Source organism: Petaurus breviceps, unplaced genomic scaffold, assembly GCF_028583685.1.
Source record: "Petaurus breviceps papuanus isolate PSGF00001 unplaced genomic scaffold, PetGlider_PUasm1.0 90925, whole genome shotgun sequence".
In the NCBI taxonomy this organism is placed as follows: domain Eukaryota; kingdom Metazoa; phylum Chordata; class Mammalia; order Diprotodontia; family Petauridae; genus Petaurus; species Petaurus breviceps.
The window spans coordinates 26,468,084-26,489,181 of NW_027187380.1; the positions used below are offsets into that span (position 1 = coordinate 26,468,084).

Consider the following 21,098-nt stretch of genomic DNA (forward strand, 5'->3'; position numbering starts at 1 on the left):
TAATAGTATATATATATTTGAGTATTTGATTTTAAAACTTTGAATTCCAGATTCATTTCCTTCCTCCCTTGTCACCCACCTTACTGGGAAGATAAACAGTTCAGTATAGGTTGTACATGTGTAGCTAATGCAAAACATTACCATAGTAGATATATTGTAAAAGACTGACTATATTTCCCTCCTTCCTATCCCATCCCACTTGTTCTATTCTCTACTTTGATCCCATCCCTTTTCAAAAGTGGGTGCTTCCAACTTCCCTCCCCCCCAGCCTGCCCTCCCTTCCATCATCCCCCCTCTCATCCCCTTCCCCCTTACTCTCTTGTAGGGTGAGATACCCTATTTAGTGTGTAGGTCATTCCCTCCCTGAGCCAAATTCAATGAGAATAAGGTTGACCCATTCCCTTTTGCCTTCCTATTCTTGTCCTCCATTGTAACCACTTTCCCTTCCCTCTTCTCTATGATATAGTTTACCCCATTCTGTGTCTCCCCATCTCCTCTCATCATATTCCTCTCTCACCTCTTAATTTCACCTTTTAAGTATCATCCCTTCCTATTAAATTGGTCCTGTGGCCTCTATGTATACCTGTAAATATATATGCGCACATTCACATATGTATTCATATGTCTGTATACCCTCCGATATAGACATATATGTGTATATATATATATATATATATATGTTTATATTTCTATGCCGTTCAACTATTTTCATACTGAGAAAAGGTTCATCAGTTACGATTATTGTTTTTCCATGTAGGAATGTTAGTAGTTCAACTTTGATAACTTCCTTATGATTTCTTTTCCCTGTTTACCTTCTCATGCTTCTCTTGCTTCTTGTATCTGAATGTCAACTTTTCTATTCAACTCTGGTTTTTTCAGCAAGTATGCTTGAAAGTCCTCTATTCCACTGAATGACCATATTTTCCCCTGAAACATGATACTCAGTTTTGCTGGGTAGGTGACTCTTGGTTGTAATCCCAGCTCCTTGGCCCTCCAGAATATTATATTCCAAGCCCTTCGATCCCTCAGTGTAGAAGCTGCCAGATCCTGGATTATCCTGATTGTGTTTTCACAATATTCAAATTGTTTCTTCTTGGCTGCTTGTAATATTCTCTCCTTAATTTGGGAATTTCAAAACCTGGCTATAATATTCCTAGTTGTTTTCTTTTTGGGATCTTTTTGAGGAGGTAATCAGTGGATTCTTTCAACCTCTATTTTTGCCCTCTGCTTCTAAAACATCAGGGCAGTTTTCTTTGAGAACTTCCTGGAGGATGATTTCTAGGTTCTTACTTTGATCATGGCTTTCAGGTAGTCCAATAATTTTTAAATTATCTCTCCTGCATCTATTTTCCAAGTCAGTGGTTTTTCCAATGAGACTTTTCACATTGCCTTCTATTCTTTCATTTGTTTGGATCTGTTTAACAGATAAGTCATAAAGTCATTAGCTTCCATTTGCTCCAATCTAATTCTGAGGCAATGATTCTCCTCAGTGAGCTTTTGAGACTCTTTTTCCATCTGGCAAATTCGTAGCGTAGGTCCTGCTTCTACTACAACATCTACTAGCTCGTATTTTTCTTGGAAGCTTTTGGTGCAGGAGTTCTGACTTCACTGTCTTTGTCTTGTTCCATGCTTTGATCCTTTTTGTCCCTAAAATAGGAGTCTAATGTATTGCTTTGCTTGGTTTTCTCCCTTCACCTGCTCATTTTGCCACTCAATTACTTGATTTTTGGGCTTTTTGCCACAGTAGGACTCTGCCACCAGATGGGGGAGCTTTGTTCCACACTCTGGGGTTTTCTCAGGTGCCGGAGGTATCAGTTGGGTGCCCTCTCTGAAGCCTCCACACGCTCTGGCAAGCTGGTCACACACCTCAGGACCTCCACCCTAGACCTCAATCCAGATCCAAGCAGGTTAAAGCAAGAGCAATTACCCCTCAGACTGGTGGCTTGGTCTCCCTATACTCTGCAGGCCAGGAGCTGAAGCTGCCAAGCTGTGGCTGTAGCGGCTTCTTGCTGAAGCATTCCCAACTCCTGGGTCACAAAGTCCACACTGCACTGACCTCTCACTTTGTCGTTAGAATGTATGTGTTTATAATTCTGGACCTCCAGGGTGATCTGGAGTCCCTCCAGCTAGTGGCTGGTCAGGCCTGCCCTGGGGCTAAAACCTTTGGCTTCGCTTGAGACTGGGGTCAGCTCACAGAGCGCTGTGCTGGCCGATTCTTGAGGTCTGTCCTCAGCGGGAGGTTAGCTCCTCTGTGTTATTTTGTGGGTTCTGTAGCTCTAAACTCTAAAGTTCAGAGTCCCCTTTTACATGAATTGGAGGTGGTGGGAGCTGAAGCCGCAAGGAGGTCCTATTTCTACTCAGTCATCTTGACTCCCCCTCCTAACTTTTTTATAGGGCAAGATGTTATTTCTATACCACATTGCCTGTATATCTCATTTCCAGGTTGCATGTAAAAAACAGTTTTTAACACTTGTTTTTAAAACTTTGAGTATAACTGAATTTTTAAAAAATCTCATTTGTTTGACAATTAAACCTTTACATAACCTGTCCCATCTCTACTTTTCCTCATGCATGGGGCTATTTATTCTTCAGTCACTTCTGCCTAAAATGTACTCCCTTCTCCCACCTCTTGAAATCTCTCATTTCCTTCAAGATTCAGCGTTATTGTGACCTTCTTATGAAGTTTTTCTTGATTTACTTAGTTTCTCATGCCGTTTCACTCTCCTAATCTTATGTTCATGTTGTATATATTCTATAACTATATATGCATAATGTATGGAAGCTCCATGAGGGCAGGGACTAGTTCATTTTTTTGTCTTTGTATCCCCATAGTTGACACAAAGCCTGGCATATTAGAGGTTTAATACATGCATATGGATTGTTTGCATATAGGAAACGTTTAATAAATGTTTGTTGGATTGCGTTAGGTGTAATCTAACAGGGATGATAAAAATGAATATTATGCAGTTTGGAGAGTATGATGGAGGTAAAGGAGAGATCCCAACAAAGTGTTCTGAGGAAATTTGAGGAAAAGGAGAGTTATTCAACTTAGAAGAGGGATTGTAGTGGTCAGTGAAGGTTTTGTGAAGAAGGGGGCCCTTGAGTTAAATCTCTGAAGAAATAGGAAGGTTTTTTTTATTGTGTGCAGGGATATGCATTGAAATGCATTCCTGGCATGATGGTAAGTAAGCCTGTGCAAAGGCAATAGCTAAAGCTCAAAATACATTTTGCCTGGGGCTCAAAGTTTTTGAAAGGGAGTGTTGTTCTTGTTCAGTCATGTTGGCCTCTTGGTGACCCCATTGGAGGTTTTCTTGGCAATGATACTGGAGTGGTTTGTCATTTCCTTATCCAGTTCATTTTACAGATGAAGAACTGAGGCAAACAGTGTTAAGTGACTTGCCCAGGGTCACACAGCTAGTAAGTGTCTGAGATCAGATTTTAACTCAGGAAGATGAGTTTTCATAGAAGTAATTGACATGGTGAGAAGATTATTTTGGCAGTCATGCTGAGAACAGATTAGAGAGGGGGCAGTTTAGAAGCTGTTAGAACCAGTTAGGAGACTAATAATAATACAAGTAACAGGTGATTTGGATATAGAGTAGTGGCTGTAAGACTGGAGGAGAAGGTAGGCTTAGAGAGAAATCAATGATGTAGAGATGATAGGACTTGAGGTTAATTGTTTAGATGTTGGAAGGGATATATAGCATATCTAAACTTCCATGTAACACTGAGTACTTGACAAAAGTTCTGAGAATTGCATAAATGATTCCTCTGTGCATATATTCAAGAACTGTACTCTTTTCTATTACTTTTATTTTTTTGCCAGAAATGAAGGAGTATGGGAGAATAGCCTTTGATGTCTAGAAAACTATTATCCCCTTCATGAAGGGAAAGAATGACATAAGGGAGAGAATTAGAAACAAAGGATGGTGTCCCTCTGGGCCCTGGCATAAGGTTTACTGATTGAGGGGTAGCCTTTTTGTTTTAAAGTAGCAAGATTATTCTATATGTTTAATGGGAATGTACGTGTAGAGCCTATATTGGATTGCATGCCATCTTGGGGAGGGAAAAAGGAGGGGAGGGGGAGAAAATTTAAAATTTATGGAAGTGAATATTGAAAAGTAAAATAAATTAACTTAAAAAAATGAACAGTATAAAAAATAAAGTAGCAAGATTAAGCTGTGATGTTATTACCTGTCTTTATTCATCTTCACACCATGATGCAAAAATGGCATGACTTTCTAAAACATATTTATGACTTTTTAAAATTGAGTTCCTAATTCTCCCTCTCCTTCAAGGTCCTCCCCTACCCACTGAGAAAGCAAGAAGTATGATATCAATTATACATGTGAAATCATGCAAAACATATTTCCATATTAGCTATATCATATACACAAAAAGCAAGGAAAATAAAAGAGAGAAAAATTATACTTCAGTTTGCACAAAGAGTTCATCAGTTGTCTCTCTGGAGATATAGCATTTTTCATCATGAGTTTTTTAGAATTGTCTTAGATCATTTTATTAACTAAAAATTCCAGTTTCTTAAAGAGTACTAAAATCACATACTCTAGGCAAACAATATTGTTCATGCCACGTACAATAGCGGTAATCTTGATCTTTTTTTGTTATGTCATGGACCCCTTTGGCAGTCTGGTGAAACCTATAAACCCCTTGTCAGAATAATGTTTTTAAAAGATTGAAGGAAATGCTAAATTTGGTGTAGATCCTGGTAAAAAGAAAGATGTCATTGTTTTTTCCATACAAGTTCACAGACCCCATGAAGCTTATCCCCAGATTAATAGTTTTTGTTGTAATAGTCTTTAATGAAATCCCTGATAGAGTTAAACACAGTTCTTTAGCTAGTTCCAACTAAAGTGGGCCTCAGCATTACTTGTGTATTTTATCCATTTCTAAGCATGACTCATCCATAAAACTTTTTTTTTTACTACTAAGCAGATTTGGAGAAAGTTGGAGGCTTTATGTTCTCAAGACCTTATATAATCACTGCAAGTGTGCATTTCCTTTGGGGGGGGTAGGGGGGAAAATATGCCTGAACTCATTAAAAAAAGTGGAACTGGTTCAACCATTGTGGAACACCTGACATGCATTTTTGGTTCCTCTACAGACTGTAGAAAAGAGAAAGCTTACTGTGACCTGTCAAATGTCAGTCTTTGTGATGAATCAGCCCATCAGGATTTCATTGCCTTTCTAGGTCAAGACCTCGTGTTCCTTTGGTGGTGCTAGACTAAGACTAAAGTGGTGACATTATTGTGAATGTTAGTACTGTAGATTTAGGTTACTGGCTAGAGCTTAGTTTCTCTATCTGGAGGAGAATAGGGCATAAGTGACTTTCCACCAGAAGACAAAAGTTTCTTCAGGCTTTGTGTGGTGTGTGTGTGTGTGTGTGTGTGTGTGTGTGTGTGTGTGTGTGTACACATCCAATATATAGGTCTAGTATAATACAGATAATTGATCAAGAGAGATTAGAGTAGTATCTGGGAAATACTGTGTACTTTTTTTTAAGTACACTTTCCCCAAGGTGTCCCTAATAAAGCATATTCTGAGTACCTCAGATGAAAGTTTTAGATTACTAAGAAGAATGAAAGAATAATTGCTGGATGAATTTTTTTCTTAAGGGTTTTCTTTACTCCTGAAGTATAAAGCACAGAAATGAAGGGAAGATGAAAGACAAAGCTGTTTTTTAAAAGCCCAGATCTGTCAGGGATAAAAAATGGGTGAGAGATTTCTCAACAACAACAAAGAATGGCGCTACTTCTCTGGAAATTGGAAAGTGTGTCATTGCTAGAGAAGTTATTTGAGAACTCATGGTTAAGTTATTTGAGAAGTAATATTGAGAATGACCAGTTGGGTCATTCCAAGGAATGTTTGTTGTCTGTGGTCTTCACTGATGGCTATTTCAGATTGTATTTCATGTGTATTTGATCCAGGGAAGGTGGTAACCTTGGTATTTAACATGATTTGAAAGCCCTTCCATATTGGAAAATAGAAAGTTTTGTAATATTTTAAGGTGTCATGTTTACAGTTCATCCTTGCTGCCTTTCACTCACTGACCTTTATCTGTGTGAGTTAAGTAAGGGTATAATACAGAGATCCCCATTTTAGAAGTGGGAAAACCAAAAAACTTAATGGGAAAACCAAGAACTGAGACCCTAATAGATTAACCTGACATTATGTGACAGGAATACTTAAGCAGAGGTAGAACTGTACTTTTCTACTTTCAGGTTTATTCTGTTCCATTGTTCTATCTTTGCATGCCTCTCATCAGGTTGAATGGGGAAAATGGTTTTATCTGTGGATCTGAGAGCATCAGTTTGGCAGCTCAGGCAGTCGCTAACCACTGAGGGTCTAGCCAAGAAGTTCAGTGGAAAAAAAAATTCATTATGTGCAGTTATGGTATTTTCTGTGGCCTTTATACATTTACTGGACTGTAGCTCCAGCTAACTACTCCCAGGTGAACCTTAATATTTTCTTAGTCCCTTTCTTCCAGTATGTTTTATTTATTTTATTTTTAATTTATTTTATAGAATAAAACAAGCATTTCCATAATATAGTATAATTAAAAAGATGATTGCACATGAAACCACACAAATCCATTATGTACAACTTGCTATTCTTTTTAAATATATAATGAAGTTATCCTTGTAAATTTCTTTTTTCTTCTTTTTCTCCTCCCATGGCTATCATTAGACACATATGTATACATATGTAAAACTATTCTATACATTCTTCTATTTATCAGTTTTTTCTCTGGATGCATATAGCATCTTCCTCTATATGCCCTTTGTAGTTAATTTGGATATTCACAATTGTCAAAGTGACTTGGTCTCTCAAAGTTGTCCCTGAAACAGTATTGCTATTGCTGTATACAACATTCTCTTATTTCTACTTGTTTTGCTTTTCATTATTTTGTGCAAGTCTATCCAGGTCATTGAGCTCATCATTTCTTACAGCACAATAGTATTCCATAGTATTCCATCCCAGGCATGTACAACTTGTTTAGCTCTTGATGGGCATCCACAGAATTTTCAGTTCTTTGCCACAATATTGCTTAAAACTGTACATGTTGGGGCAGCTAGGTGGTGCAGTGAATAGAGCACTGGCCCTGAAGTCAGGAGGACCCGAGTTCAAATCCGGTCTCAGACACTTAACACTTAACTAGCCGTGTGACCTTGGGCAAGTCACTTTACCCCAATTACCCAAGGTAAACTATAACCTATGAGTAGCACCCAAATTCTGTAGGTATGGATAAAAGGAGTCTTTTTTTTTTTTTGAATGAAGGAGCATCTTGTGGAAAGAATAATGTACTAAGAGTCTGGGGACTTGAATTCTCACCTCAGATCAATTACTTACCGAGCTTTGTCAAAACACTTAACCCTGTGGGTTTTTGTTTTCTCATCAAGGAAACAAAGGGAATAGATTAGATGGTTATGGAATAATTGGTTTAAAACTGGAACTTAGAAGTCATCTGATATTTCCTTCTTCATTTTACAAATGAAGAAACTGAGGCCCAGAAATGTTATTAAAGGAACTGCCCAAACTCTCGCAAGTTGTAAGTAGCAAGTCTCACCTCCAAATCCAGGTTATTTTAAACAACCCACCATAGTAATTTAGTTGTTTATATTACTCATCTTTACCTTACACTGCCTTATTTTTTAACGTATGTTTTTTGGTATGTGCTTTATTGCAACAATAAGATTATTAGCCCTTGAAAGGCAGGGCTGTATTTTATGCATCTCTAGATTTCCATGGCTTAGCACAGGTTTCTACAAATATGTGTTCAGTACATTTTGCTGTATTTAATGAACACAATCAGAGGGAATAGAGCTGTGTGTGTTTGGATGGGAGGGAAAATTTTCTGCAGGATTGAGGGGACAGAAGAGGCTGAGGAAGGTGACTTCTTTTTCCTCTCCGAACTATTTATTCCTAGGTATAGGAGACCAGGAGAGGGCCTGGAGACAGATGATTGAGTTTGGGATCCAAGCTGGGAGAGAGGCTGAGTCTGGAATAAAGTGCTATTTAGCATTACAAGCAGAGATCAGACTGAGTGTCTAGAGTTTTGGGGGATCAAAAGAGATGGAGACTGAGTAAAGGGAGTCAGTAGTTTGAGGAGATCTGGATATAGATTCAAGACCTTTTTTCTTCCTTTCTGCCCCTTATTTCTTCCTCCTTTCCCATCTCTCTTCTTGGGTTTGGGAATGTGGGGTTGGATGGTCTGCCATCCAAAGTTTTGGAATGGAAATGCAGAAGAGTGTAAGAAGAGAAGAATAACCAGTGAGTAAAAGCTGAATGCCTACAACCCAAATTATAGCTGTGTTCGTCACACCAGGAAAGGAGCCTAGTGTTCTTTTTCTTCTTGTTTTTCTTTTTGGAGGGGGGAAGGCAGGGCAGTTGGGGTTAAGTGACTTGCCCAAGGTCACCATGGCTAGTAAATGTTAAGTGTCTGAGGTCAGATTTGAACTCAGGTCTTCCTGACTCCAGGGCTGTTGCTCTATTCACTCTGCTACCTAGCTGCCCCTCTAGAATACTTCTTAGGAGTGTTGCTCTATTCACTCTGCTACCTAGCTGCCCCTCTAGAATACTTCTTAGGAGTCTCTAGGACACAGGAGAATTTGGGTGATGCTAACAGAACTATCAAAAGGCATCTAGGTAGTACAGTCGATAGTGCTGGACTTGGAGTCAGGAAGACCTGAGTTCAGATGTGGCCTCAGACACTTGTACTAACTATTATGACCCTTGGCAAGTCACTTAGCTCCATTTGCCTCAGCTCCTCTTCTGTAAAATGAGCTGAAGAAGAAAATGGTAAACCACTCCTGTGTCTTTGCCAAGAAAATCCCAAAAGGGGTCAAGAAGATTTGGACATGACTGATAACCACTAAACTACAACAGCAGCTTTTGCCAGATGTAGGAGCTGGCCTGAGTCAGGTTTTCACAGTTCATTTCAGAAAACACTCTCTGGGTCATCTAGTCATAGTCTCCACAGTCTGAAGTTGAAGACACCAGAATTGGAGCACACCCGAAATCCCTGTGTTCATTCACTAGGATGGTCTAAGGATGTTAGCCCTTTGACTTTTTAGTGGGGTGTGAATTGTTATAAACAATTTCTTCACTTTGGTCGGGGGGAATTAGAAAAGAAAAAAATGAATCCTAAATGGCTATGTAGTTTCTATACCCATTAGTAGGCATATGTTTAGGATAGGGAGATAATAAAGAGGCCAGTAAAGGCTTTTTATATGTCAAATGACATTTCAGAAAATACCTGTTTTATTTATGGGCCATAAACAGGTATCTTTCTGTTTTTGTTTTGTTTTGTTTGCAATATATGTATTCCTGAAAAGTTTGATGTAAGCTGATTCTTTTGTAAATCAAGTAATCTTAAGCACATCAGAAGATTTGAACTTTATTTTTTTTAATATGAAATGTTTCATGAATTTGCATGTCATTCTTGCATGGGGCCCCGCTGATCTTCTCTGTAATGTTCAAATTTTAATATATGCACAGCCGAAGCAAGCACAAGATCTGGACTTTTAAAAAAGGAACTTCTGGGCAGAATGATGAAATAAAAAGTGCTAAATTTAGAGTCAGAGGATCCTTTGTGAAGCCTGCATGTAAATTCATCTGTCTAATAGGGCTTTTATTAAGCATGGCCTATGTCTAAAGTACTATGCTAAGATACTACAAGATAGAAAAGTCCCTAACTTCAAGGAGTTTATGTTCTTTGGGGATGGGAACCAAGGGAAACAGCATAGACAGAGTGAATTTGGAGACTACCGGAAAATTAAGATCAGGACAGACCTTAAGTAGGAGGTAGCCCTTGAGCTAAGCCTTGAAGGATTTGTTTTTTTTTTTAAAGCAATTGGGGTCTAGTCTCACTGTGCCACCTGGCCGCCCCTAAGCAAGTTAAGTAACTTGCTCAAGGTTACACAACCAGTTATTTTTGTGTGGGTGTTAAGTATCTGAGGCCAGAACTGATCCCAGTTCTCCCCACTCTGGGGCCGGCGCTCTTACTCACTGCGCTACCTGGCCACCTGTTGAAGGATTTTTTTGTTGTTGTTATTTTGGAGGGGGGAAGTCAGGGTAATTGGGGTTAAGTGACTTGCCCAAGGTCACATGACTAGAAAGTGTTCCGTGTCTGAGGTCACATTTGAACTCAGGCCCTCCTGACTCTAGGACTGGTGCTCTATTCACTACGCCATCTAGCTGCCTCCTTGAAGAACTTTGAAGAGACAGAAGTGAGGAAAGAATACAATCCAAGCATGGGGCATTGGCACATGGACAGGAGATGGCATGTTGTGAATGAGGGATAAGAAGATGAATAATTTGGTTGGAGTACAGAGTACAGGAAGGGAAGTAATATATAATGATTCTAGAAAGACCAGTTGGAGCTAAGTTTGAATGACCTTAAATGCCAAAGGTAGGAATTAGTGTTTGATCCTAGAGATAATAGTGAGCCGCTGGAGTCTATTGAATAAGGGAGTGATGTAGCTCTGTGCCTCAAGAATATTACTTTTGGGGTGACTAAGTGGCTTAGTGAATAGCGCTGGTCCTGGAGTCAGGAGGACCTGAGTTCAAATTTGGCTTCAGACACTTAACACTTACTAGCTGTGTGACCTTGGGCAAGTCACAACCCCAATTGCCCTGGCTTCCCCCTCCAAAAAGCAAAAAAAAAAAAAAAGGATATTACTTTGGGGGTCATGCAAAGGATGGATAGGAGAGGGGAGAGCCTTGGAGCAGCTGTAGTAGTCCAAGTAATATGTAAGGATGATCTGAACTTGGGTAATGGCCCATCACCAGAGAGAAAGGGAGAGATAGGAGAGGAGGTAGAACTGACAAGACTTGGCAACTGATTGGTTAGACGAGGTGAGAAAACGGGAATTACCAAGGATGATTCTGAAGGTGTACGCTTGGGTGATTGGAGAGATGATGGTGCCTTTGACAAAAACAGGGGAATTTGAGAAGGGGGGGTTTGGGGAGATATTTAATTCTGTTTTGAATATGTTGAATTTGAGTTACCTATGGGGAAAATCCAGTTGGAAATATACAACAGACATTTGGTAATGGGGGACTGAAGCTCAGATTTGAATATCTAAAACTCATGGGAGCAGGTGAGATCTTCAAGTGGGATAGTATAGAGCCTAGGGAGGATTACCCACAGTTAGTGCATGGAAAGAATATAGAAGAATATAGATCCCAGTAAGGGATATCGAGAAGGCATTCAGCCAGTGTCACAGAAGCTCCCATATGGGAAAATATCCATGAGGTCAACGTTGTCTAATGTTATGAAGAGGTCAAGAAGGTTAAGGATTGAGGCAAGTGCCTTGAATTTGATGACAAGGGGTCATCATGAGGATAACTCATTTTTAAAGAACTTGAACATGTTCTAAGTATATATCTTACAATTCTGTGAGGTAGTTAGCATAAGTACTATTTATTGTAATTTTACAGATGGGCAAATTGTGGCCCTGAGTGAATCAGTGACTTGCCTAGAGTCATTCAGCTGAAGAAATACTGAAACCAAGATAGGAAACCAGGTCTCCGAATCTGAAGTCTGGAGTTCTTTCCCCTATACAATTTGACACATAGACACTTAAATGTTTCCTGATTTAAATTGATGTCAGTTCTTCTAAGAGGGAGGAAATGAAGTAGGATAGGTGATTATACTTATGCTGTTTTTCCTCACTTGTTTGTTAGGAGGAAAGTACTCTTTGAATGTCCACTACTATTGTTATTTAAGATTTAATGGTTAAATCCAATATAGATGAGGATTACTAAACGAAAGGATACTGTTATTATTCCCAATGTCTTTGCAAATGAAATGGATTTGTTTTATAATAAAAACATTTTATAAGAGCACAGTTGTCCTAGTAAGAAAATCACCTGAGTAAATTATAAGTCCTCTGCTTTAGCATCTTCCAAAGATGTGACAGGTGTTCGTTCTTGCATGAGTTTTTTTTCTTTTCACAGGACTGGCCTTTTTTTCCTCTCTTCATCCTTTTGAATTTCTGCATTAAGGTTTGGGCTTAATGCTTGCAACCAAACAGTCTGCAAAATGTCTATATTATAATAGATGGTGCCTGAGTTAATTATCACTACTCTTGTTAGCGTCAGGGTCTATAGACACTGCTGTACTCTAATGTCCTTGGACCTTTCCCTCTGCTTAGGCTTATCTTACTTTATGATTTAGAAGCTGAGTTTTGCTTACCATCTAAGATGACACTATTGATTCACTTTCAGCACTTCTGATGTGTTCATGCCAAACTACCCATATTGTATTGCCTAGTGTCTCTGGTGACCAAGGTCTTTGCAAAATGATTGACTGGATTCAGACACCACTGTAGAATCTGTGGCAGTTGGCAGAGTTTTTTTCTCCCCAGTGAAATTAGAAGGATTAAATTTATGCTTCCCTCCTTCCTTCCCTCCCTCCCTCCCTCCCTCCCTCCGTCCCTCCGTCCCTCCCTCCCACCGTCCTTCCCTCCCTCCCTCTGTCCGTCCCTCCCTCCCTCCCTTCCTCCCTTCCTCCCTTCCTTCCTTCCTTCCTTCCTTCCTTCCTTCCTTCCTTCCTTCCTTCCTTCCTTCCTTCCTTCTCTTCCCATTTCACCTAGGCCAGAAGCTCAGAGGTTACTTACAGCCTAATCCCCACTACTGAGCTTTGATCTGCTCTGTTTTCTACCTGGGCTGGTTGGAGGAGCTGACCATATTCATGTTAGACATAGTGCAGATACCCCACAAGGATAGCCTGGTGTAGCTCAGAATTCTCAAGCTCATAATATCCACTACCCTAAGCCTTCTGGGTAGGTAGAATTACAGGTGCATAGACATTGAGACTGGTTCTATTGTGAATTTTCAATGACTGTTTAATTATGGTCTTTTAACCTGTGATGAGAAAGCTATATACCCATAGAGCAGATGTACTTAGATGTGATTCAGCCTTTTGCATTTCCATGTATTAATCAATCTAAATTCTGTTTAAGAAAAGAAAAATGTTATTTTGGGCAACTGCTGACATTTCTAGTTGACAGAATCTTAATTAGTCATTTTTTATTGAATTCCAATGATTCATGTTTCTATTTTACTTTATTATTAATTATAATTGCTTCAGTATTGTACTTTTTTTAAGTCAGAAAGCACTTTGCATGCATTGCTCAGCACAACAACCCTGTGAGTACAAATATTGTTATTTCCATTTTACAGATTAGGAAATTGAAGGTCAGAAAAATTAAGTCATTTGTTAACCACCAATATGTGTCAGAAGTGAAGCTGGACTCTGGTTTTCTCATTTGAAGTCTAATACTCTCTTCATGCTACTTTTTTAACTATTAAACTTTGAGCATTGTCCCCCACCAAAAAAAAATATCTTAAGAATTTGGAGTTTCTGTTCCTCTAACAGTCTGTTATACTAAAATACATATATAGAGAAATGTAGAATGTTTGATGCTGTTCCATCAAGCATCATATGTTTGTTAACAATTTTTTGGGAGAGGGGGGAAGGTAAGGCAGTTGGGGTTAAGTGACTTACTTGCCCAAGGTCACACAGCTAGTAAGTGTGTCAGGTGTCTGAGGTTGGATTTAAACTCAGGTCCTCCTGACTTCAGGGGAGGTACTTTATTCACTGAACCACCTAGCTGCCCCTGTTTATTAACCATTGATATACTACTGTTAATATGGTATAAGCCTCACATTTTCTAAACGTAAAATTACATCACCATATCAAGGAATTGAATCATTTAATTTAATGCTAGTGCCTTCCATCTAATACTATTTCTAATTTATCCTTTCTATATCTTGTTTGTACATAATTGTTTGTATGTTGTCTCCACCATTAGATTATAAAATCCTTGAGAGCAGGGACATTTTTTATTTTATGCCCTCGGTGCTTAGCACAGTACCCCACAAATAGTGATTAAGAAATGAATTTGATTTGACCTTTTTTGTTGTTCAGTCATTTTCAGTTGTGTCTGACTCTTTGTAACCCCATTTGGGGTTTTCTTAGAATGGTTTGCCATTTTCTTCTTCAACTCACTTTATGTTGAGATGAGGAAACTGAGGCAAACAGGGTTAAGTGACTTGCCCAGGGTTATATAGCTAGTGTTTTGTAACTTGACCTTCTTCGCCTCAGGAAACATACTATTAATATAGTGATTTTTGCTTTTTGGCTATAACCCTTAATTTGTAGAGTTGTCAGCTAGGTGACAATAGTTTCCCGACTTTTGAGTATGGGCTTTTTATCTAGACAAAATTCAGAGAAATATATCCTTTTCCACGGTCAAGTCTTATTTGAAACAAAGTACAGACAATCTTCATTCTATTTTGCAGACTTTCTTCCAGAGCTTATTTGAAAAGTCAAGAAACTACTTTTGTGGATAATTAGGAATGATATACATACATATATACGTATATATGTAAAATAAACAACCAATGAATAAATTAAGGGGATCATAAGAATGTATTATGCAGAAGAAAAGTATCATTCAGAAGTTCCATGGACTGAATGGGCTGGAAAGGCTATCTATCATGTAGAAGACGAGTTAGGTTTATTCTGCCTGGCCCTAGAGGGCAGAATTAGGAGGCAGGGTCAAAGTTGCAGGTGGCCATCTTTTATCTTGATATAAAGAAATTTCCTTCCAACTGGAGCAGTCTCAAAGTGGGATAGTTTTGCTGGATGTTTTTGAGTTCGCTGTCACTGGAGATGTTCAAGTGAAGCCTCAATGATAAATTTAAATTGGACTGGATCATTTCTGAGATCCCTTTCATTCTTGAGATTCAGTGATTCCATCTAAATTTAGGACACAATTCTTTCTCTATCTCCAGTTGAAGTTTTTCTTATCCTAAAAAAAAAATAAAAAGGATGTTACATAAGTGAGTGTGTGTGTGTGTGTGTGTGTGTGTGTGTTCACACCAGCAGATGGGAACTGAGATCTGAAAGCAAAATGTTTCTCGAAGGTGTGGAGAACATTTTTGGAATGATGCCAAATATAATTCTTGCCCTGCAGAGGACAGAAAGCTTTGTTATAAAATTTGGATTGGCAGAGAGCAAATTTTAAAAACAATTCCCTTTGTTTATAAAACAATAACAAATGCCCTCAACTTATGATAACCCAAAGTCAGTTAACACTTCAGAGATAGAAAGAGTGAAGGAATTAACTTAAAGAAAAAAACCCCAAAACTAACCTTTTTCATTCCATATATCCTTTAATTTCATTCTTGACTTACTGTATATGATTATAGTTTCTTAGTAAAACAGTTAAAATCCCCAAAGCTAATTATCTGTGAACTCACATTGTGTCAAGGTTGACTTTCCTGACTTGCAGCTGCTCTCTCTTACACCTGGAGGTAAATTATTCTAACTTGCTTTCTGTAGGTGCTGTGGTTAGTATATATAGCCTGTGGCCAATAATCATCTCAAGTAGATTCCTTGTGGGAAAGACAGGTTGGAGCCTCAGCTGTCTCCCACCATCCTAAGATTGACAAGAGGAACAGGTCTGTGCCTGTGATACCTGTGTTTCTCAATCACAGACCCATAGGACTATCTTCCTGGGCTTTGTACTCTATGGAAGGAAATCCTAAAGAATTTTATCAGCTAGATATAAAGGAAGGTGAGCCAGAAGAAGGAGAATAATCTGCATAGTAAATAACCCTTTAAACACAATAGCTAATATTTATATATTGCTTGTTATTGTCAACTGGACCAGAACCTGGCCTCTGACCTGTGGGTGGCTGTTGCTGAAAAGGGCAGGCTGAAGATGGAAAAGTCAGGAATAAACCAGTGGTTTAATTTCAAAATGAGGAAAACAACTTGCAAATAAGGACACTTGTACCAAAGCCCTGCCTTTTGTTGGCAGGGTAGGGACTCCCTTTAATGTAAGCAGATCTTAAATGCTTGTACCTATGGCTATGCAGTGAGTTGTAGCCCTGTCAATGAGGAGTAACAGCAACAATGTGACAAGTTTGATTCATAGCAGGGCTTCATGACTAGAACATGGATACAGCAGGAGCTTGTCCAAGCTCAGAGAATGGGTGGAAATGGTCAAAGCAGTACAGTAATTATATCAAACAATTCTGGGATTTTACTGTGGATGAAACCATCCTGAGTGTGAGAGCAAAGGACTGTTGTGCCAATCTCAAGGCACAGCTTGCTTGCTGGGCCTCAGCTGTGGAAAGCAAGGTGTCTCCTAATATCTTGACACTATGTAACAGACATTGCTAAGTGCTTTACAATTACTGTATCATTTGGTCCTCACAACAACCCTGGGAGGTAGGTGTTATTATTATTCCCATATTACAAATAATGAAACTGAGGTAGGTAGAGGTTAAGTGACTTGCCCAGGATCACATAAGGTTTTGTACTCAGATCTTCCTGAGTCCCGCCCTCCTGCTCTATCCCCTGCACCATCTTTGAAAGATTTAGGAACGCTGATCAATATAATAACCAACCATGATTCCAAAGGACTCATGATGAAGTGATAGAATACAAATAGAGATGTAATTTTTTTGGACATGGCTGATTAGGAATTGGTTTTGCTTGAGTATATTCATTTATTGCAAGGAAAAAAGTGATTTATATCAGTTTGTGCATAAGGAAGACGACCTCCCCAACCACCATGATTATAGGAGCTTCCCTATGAATTCCTCCCCTATTTAGTTCTACTGAGTAGCAAAAATACACCTCTGTGGTATGAACTTACTACGACTTGCCCAAAACTAATTGGCTGATCTCTAGATCCACCAGCACCAGCCAACACTGGTGCTGACTTTAAAAGCCTATCACTGAATTAGTGACACCAGAAGAAATTAAAAGCAGTCTATATTAGCAACATGTTTGACCATGCCTTGCACCTGTGCTCCCAGGGTTTAGCCTCTTGCTATGATTTTATCTAGTACTTTCTAGTGGAATATAGAATATCTTTTCCCCCAAGTTCACACCCTAACTTTTTAGGAATTGCCTGACCAGTCCTGTTATTCCTCAGTCTTCTGCCATGGTTCACACAAGATTGATTGTACACAAGTGATGTCAATCCACTATAGTTTATAATAGAAAAAGAAGGTGCTAACACACTTTTCCTATTAGCATCAATGTAGAAAACTCAGAGAAAGAAAAAATTTTGTAATAAGTAACTAGGCAAGCAATATTAAATCATATAATGGCCATATCGAAAATATATATACCTCTGTTTCTTGAGTTTATCATCTCTCTTTCAGGAGGTTGGTAATATCCATCATAGGTCCTCTGGATACATGGATTGGTCATTGCATTGATCAGAGTTCTTAATTTTTCAAAGTTGGTTTTCTTTCATTGTTATTTTCTTTGTATAATTTTTTCTCATTTCACTCTGCCCTAATATATACTAGCCAAGGTCCTTTGAAATCACCTCTCTTTTTATTTCTTATAGTTCAGTAATATTCCATCAGAATTCGTATGCCACAATTTGTCCACTGATAGGCATCCCTTTGATTCTGGTTCCTTCCTTCCTTCCTTCCTTCTTTCCTTCCCTCCGTCCCTCCCTCCCTTCCTTCCTTCCTTCCTTCCTTCCTTCCTTCCTTCCTTCCTTCCTTCCTTCCTTCCTTCCTTCTTTCCTTCCTTCCTTCCTCCCTTCCTTCCTCTCTTCCTCTCTCCCTCCCTCCCTCCCTCCCTCATAGTAATAACTTCATAGCCTTCTTCACAGGGTTATTGTGAAGATCAAACCTGATAATAGCATGAGTATTGGAAACATAATTTATTATGCAGAATAGCATAGGTCTTGTTTAAAGCAGCCAAAGAGGTATAAGAGGGCAATAATTACCTTCTTATTCCAGGAACCAGATGTGTAGGGAGATAGAGAAGTCATGTAATAGCTCAGCTTGAAGGCTATAATGAAATTGTTGAAAAATTCATAAAGAAGAGACTGTGTTCTAGGAATAATAATTGTTAACCTTTTGAGTGCTTTAAGATTTGCAAAGGACCTCATACTTTGATCCTCACAACAACCCTGTGAGGGTAGATGCTTTTATTATCTCGGCTTTAGAGATGGGGAAATCCAAGAAGTTAAGTGGTTTTCCCAGGGTCACACAGCTGTTTGAAGCCGGATCTGAGCCTAAGTTTTCCTGGCTCCAGCACACTTACTACCTCCCATGGAAAGCCATTTTACTTCCAGAAGGAAGACTTAAAACACAAAACAGGAACATGCCTCTACTGCTCTGGGGCTCTGAATGGCACAATGGGGCCTCAAGTTCCCTGATTTTCCCCTTCTCTTACCTTTGTCTCCATCCCCCGCCTCACAAAAACAAAACAAAACAAAAAAATAACTAAACCTTAGCATCTGAGAGAGTTCCCAGATATAATTTTAATGAAATGGAAAGCAGCAGGATACCATGGAAAGAATACAGAATTTAAAATTAGAGGATCAGGTTTGAATCTTGACCTAGCCACTTTCTGCCTGTGTGATCTTGGACAAATCACTTAAATTCTCTGAACCTTTCCTCATCTATACAATGAGTGGGTTGAACTAGAATAGGACCTTTGAGTTTCCTTACTTAAAATCTGCCTATGAGCTTGTGATTTCTGGAGTCAAAGGGAATTTTTAAAACAATTATATCTCAGACAAGTGGAGTAGTCTAAAGAATACTGAATATGGACTCCAAAAACCTGGATTTGAATCCTAACTCAGTTGCTTCACTACTTGTGTTACTTGGGAAAAGTCTCTTTCAACTTGGGCCTTCTTTTTGTCATCTGTGAGCTCTGAAATCCAAGGACCCTTCCAGATCTAACTCTTTTGAATGTCAAATGAGCAGAATGAGGATTTAAAACCATTTTCTCTGAAGCACTTTCTTATTTAACTAAATTTCTCAGGTCATGTGATGCAGTAGGCATTGGCTTTTACAGCAGCACAGCATCCTGCTGAGACCCATATGCTGCCCCATCTCAGACCCTCTTCTTTCCCAAATCGAATCACAGTTCTGAACCTTTCCTTAGATTTCATTCTCTCTTCAAGACTATATGTGGAGCTAAGAACTGTGGAAAGGAGTGTGTCTTCAGATTCAGATTTGTTCTTAGAGCCACCCTGGGGGATTAAAAAAAATACCAGACCTCTCCATTAAGAAATTTAATTACTGTTTGAAAAATTAACTGGAAACCTGCCACAGTTGTTACAGCTGTGTTTTAGTCAATGACTCAAATAATAAGAATAAAGAAACATAGATTTAGAGCTGGAAGGGGACCTCTGAAATCATCTATTGCAACCTCTTATTTTTAAAGATGAGGAAACTGAGGCTCACAGATGTTAAGTGATTTTGCTAAGGTCTTACAAGTAGTAAATGGTAGAACAAGGATTTGAAATAACTTCCTCTGAAGCATTTTCTTAGCTGACTACTGACCTTAATAAGTAATACTTATCAGTTTTTCCCTTACCTTCCTCTGCCCTTCCCTCTTTTTTTTTTTTTAACTAGGCAGTCAGGGTTAAGTGATTTGCCCAGTGTCACACAGCTGGTAAGTGTCAAGTGTTTGAGTTGAATTTGAACTGAGGTCCTCCTGACTCCAGGGCTGGTGCTCTATCCACTATGCAACCTAGCCACAACCCATTCACTTTTTTATTCCCTCCTCTCTCTTCCCTCTCTTCCCTCTCCTCCCTCACCCCCCCCCCCAAAAAAAAAAACAACCTTGAGTTTTTGTGAATGTGTGAGGGTGAATCAATTTATATTGAATGAATGCATGAATGAAAAAGCATTTATTGAATGTTCACTGTGGTCTAAGACCTGTGCTAAGTAATTAGAATACAATTGTAAAAGTGAAGACAGTTCTGGGATAGTAATCTTAATGGAATAGTAATCTGGATAGTAATCTGAAGGGATAGTAATCTAAGGGAAGAGATAGCACCTACAACAGAGTGATGGTAAAGGAGAGATATTTTGATTTGGAAAGTTACAGAAGTTGGGGAGCGTATTGGCACAACCTTCCCATGACAGAGTTGATTTATGATTTTCAGTATTATGATACGGTAACTGATGAGATGTCCAGGGAATAAAGGGAAATGTAGCTAGTGCCAATGGTTAGTGGACAACTCAGACATTTGCCAGTTAGCACAAGTGAGGTCAGCTGTATGATTTTCATCATTAAAAAAATTACTGTTGCTGTTAGGTTTTTTTTTTTCTAGAGTCTTCTTTGAGAATAACCTCCTTCCTCCTTAATTTTTCATTCTCTATATTAAACATGTATGAATAAAATAGAACAGTTATGGGGTTTCTCCACACAGTGTTAAATTTTGGAATGTAAAGGTTAATCATGCTCTGGGATTTTGCATAACCACTGCTATTTAGTTCTTCAGAATGATTTGATACACAGATGCATGAGAATCTGGCTTTAATTTGGAGATCTCTATTCTCTTGATGCCAGATTTCAAGTGCTTATGCACCCTACTCAACTCATCAGGAATATCAACTACATCAGGGACTCTTAATCTTTTTGCATGTGTCATGGACCCCCTTGGCAATTTGATGATGCTCATAAGCCTAGGGATACCCTCTCAGAATTACAGTTTTAAAAAAATCCATAAAATTACAAAGGAAACCAATTATTGAAATGCTGTTTAAAAATTTTTTTTATCCCGAAGCTTAGGGATCCTAGGTTAAAAACTCTGAACTACATAATTTTGCAGATATTATGGGACTGGAGTTTTTATAAAGAAGCCCAAGTAAATAATTAAATTCACCAAACATTTCATAGGCTTCTACTGTGTGCAAAATATTATTCTGACCCTTAAGTTATTAGAATTCTTATTAAATATGATCACTCTGTAGTGTAGATGAGGAAACAGTTTCATGGAACTTAAATTCTATTTGTCTGAGCCTAAGTTCAGTCCTTCCTCCCTGTTCCCCGCTCCCCCCTCCTTTTTATGAATGGATAATATAATGCTCTGTAACTTAAAGATTTTAAGTCTCACTTAAATAGAATTTAAAAAGCTCTTTGCCAGCTGCATTATAACACAAAATTAGTCAAAAATAAGAAGCCAGGTAGATTTCCATATGTTGTTAGGTGATATAGTGGAAGGGGCACTGATTTTTGAGTCTGAGGAACCAGGCTTAAGTTTTGCCTCCTGTGTTTGTTTACCACC

At 38.7% G+C, this 21,098-nt stretch overlaps 1 protein-coding gene, 1 long non-coding RNA gene and 1 other non-coding gene across 4 annotated transcripts in view; 1 reads left to right on the forward strand and 2 right to left on the reverse strand.

Moving 5' to 3' along the window:
* Positions 1-21,098, forward strand: part of PITPNC1 (phosphatidylinositol transfer protein cytoplasmic 1) — a 432,818-nt gene that overhangs the window by 138,541 nt on the left and 273,179 nt on the right. The gene's annotated exons all lie outside the window — the stretch shown is intronic.
* LOC138152817 (U6 spliceosomal RNA) lies at positions 9,427-9,530 on the reverse strand. The gene has a single exon (XR_011166204.1). It is a non-coding gene; the product is annotated as a U6 spliceosomal RNA (small nuclear RNA).
* The window catches only part of LOC138152623 (uncharacterized), a 634,969-nt gene continuing 628,139 nt past the window's right edge, over positions 14,269-21,098 (reverse strand). Inside the window, exon 2 of the long non-coding RNA XR_011166153.1 lies at positions 14,269-14,843. This is a non-coding gene — a long non-coding RNA (uncharacterized lncRNA). The remainder of the gene's footprint in view (positions 14,844-21,098) is intronic.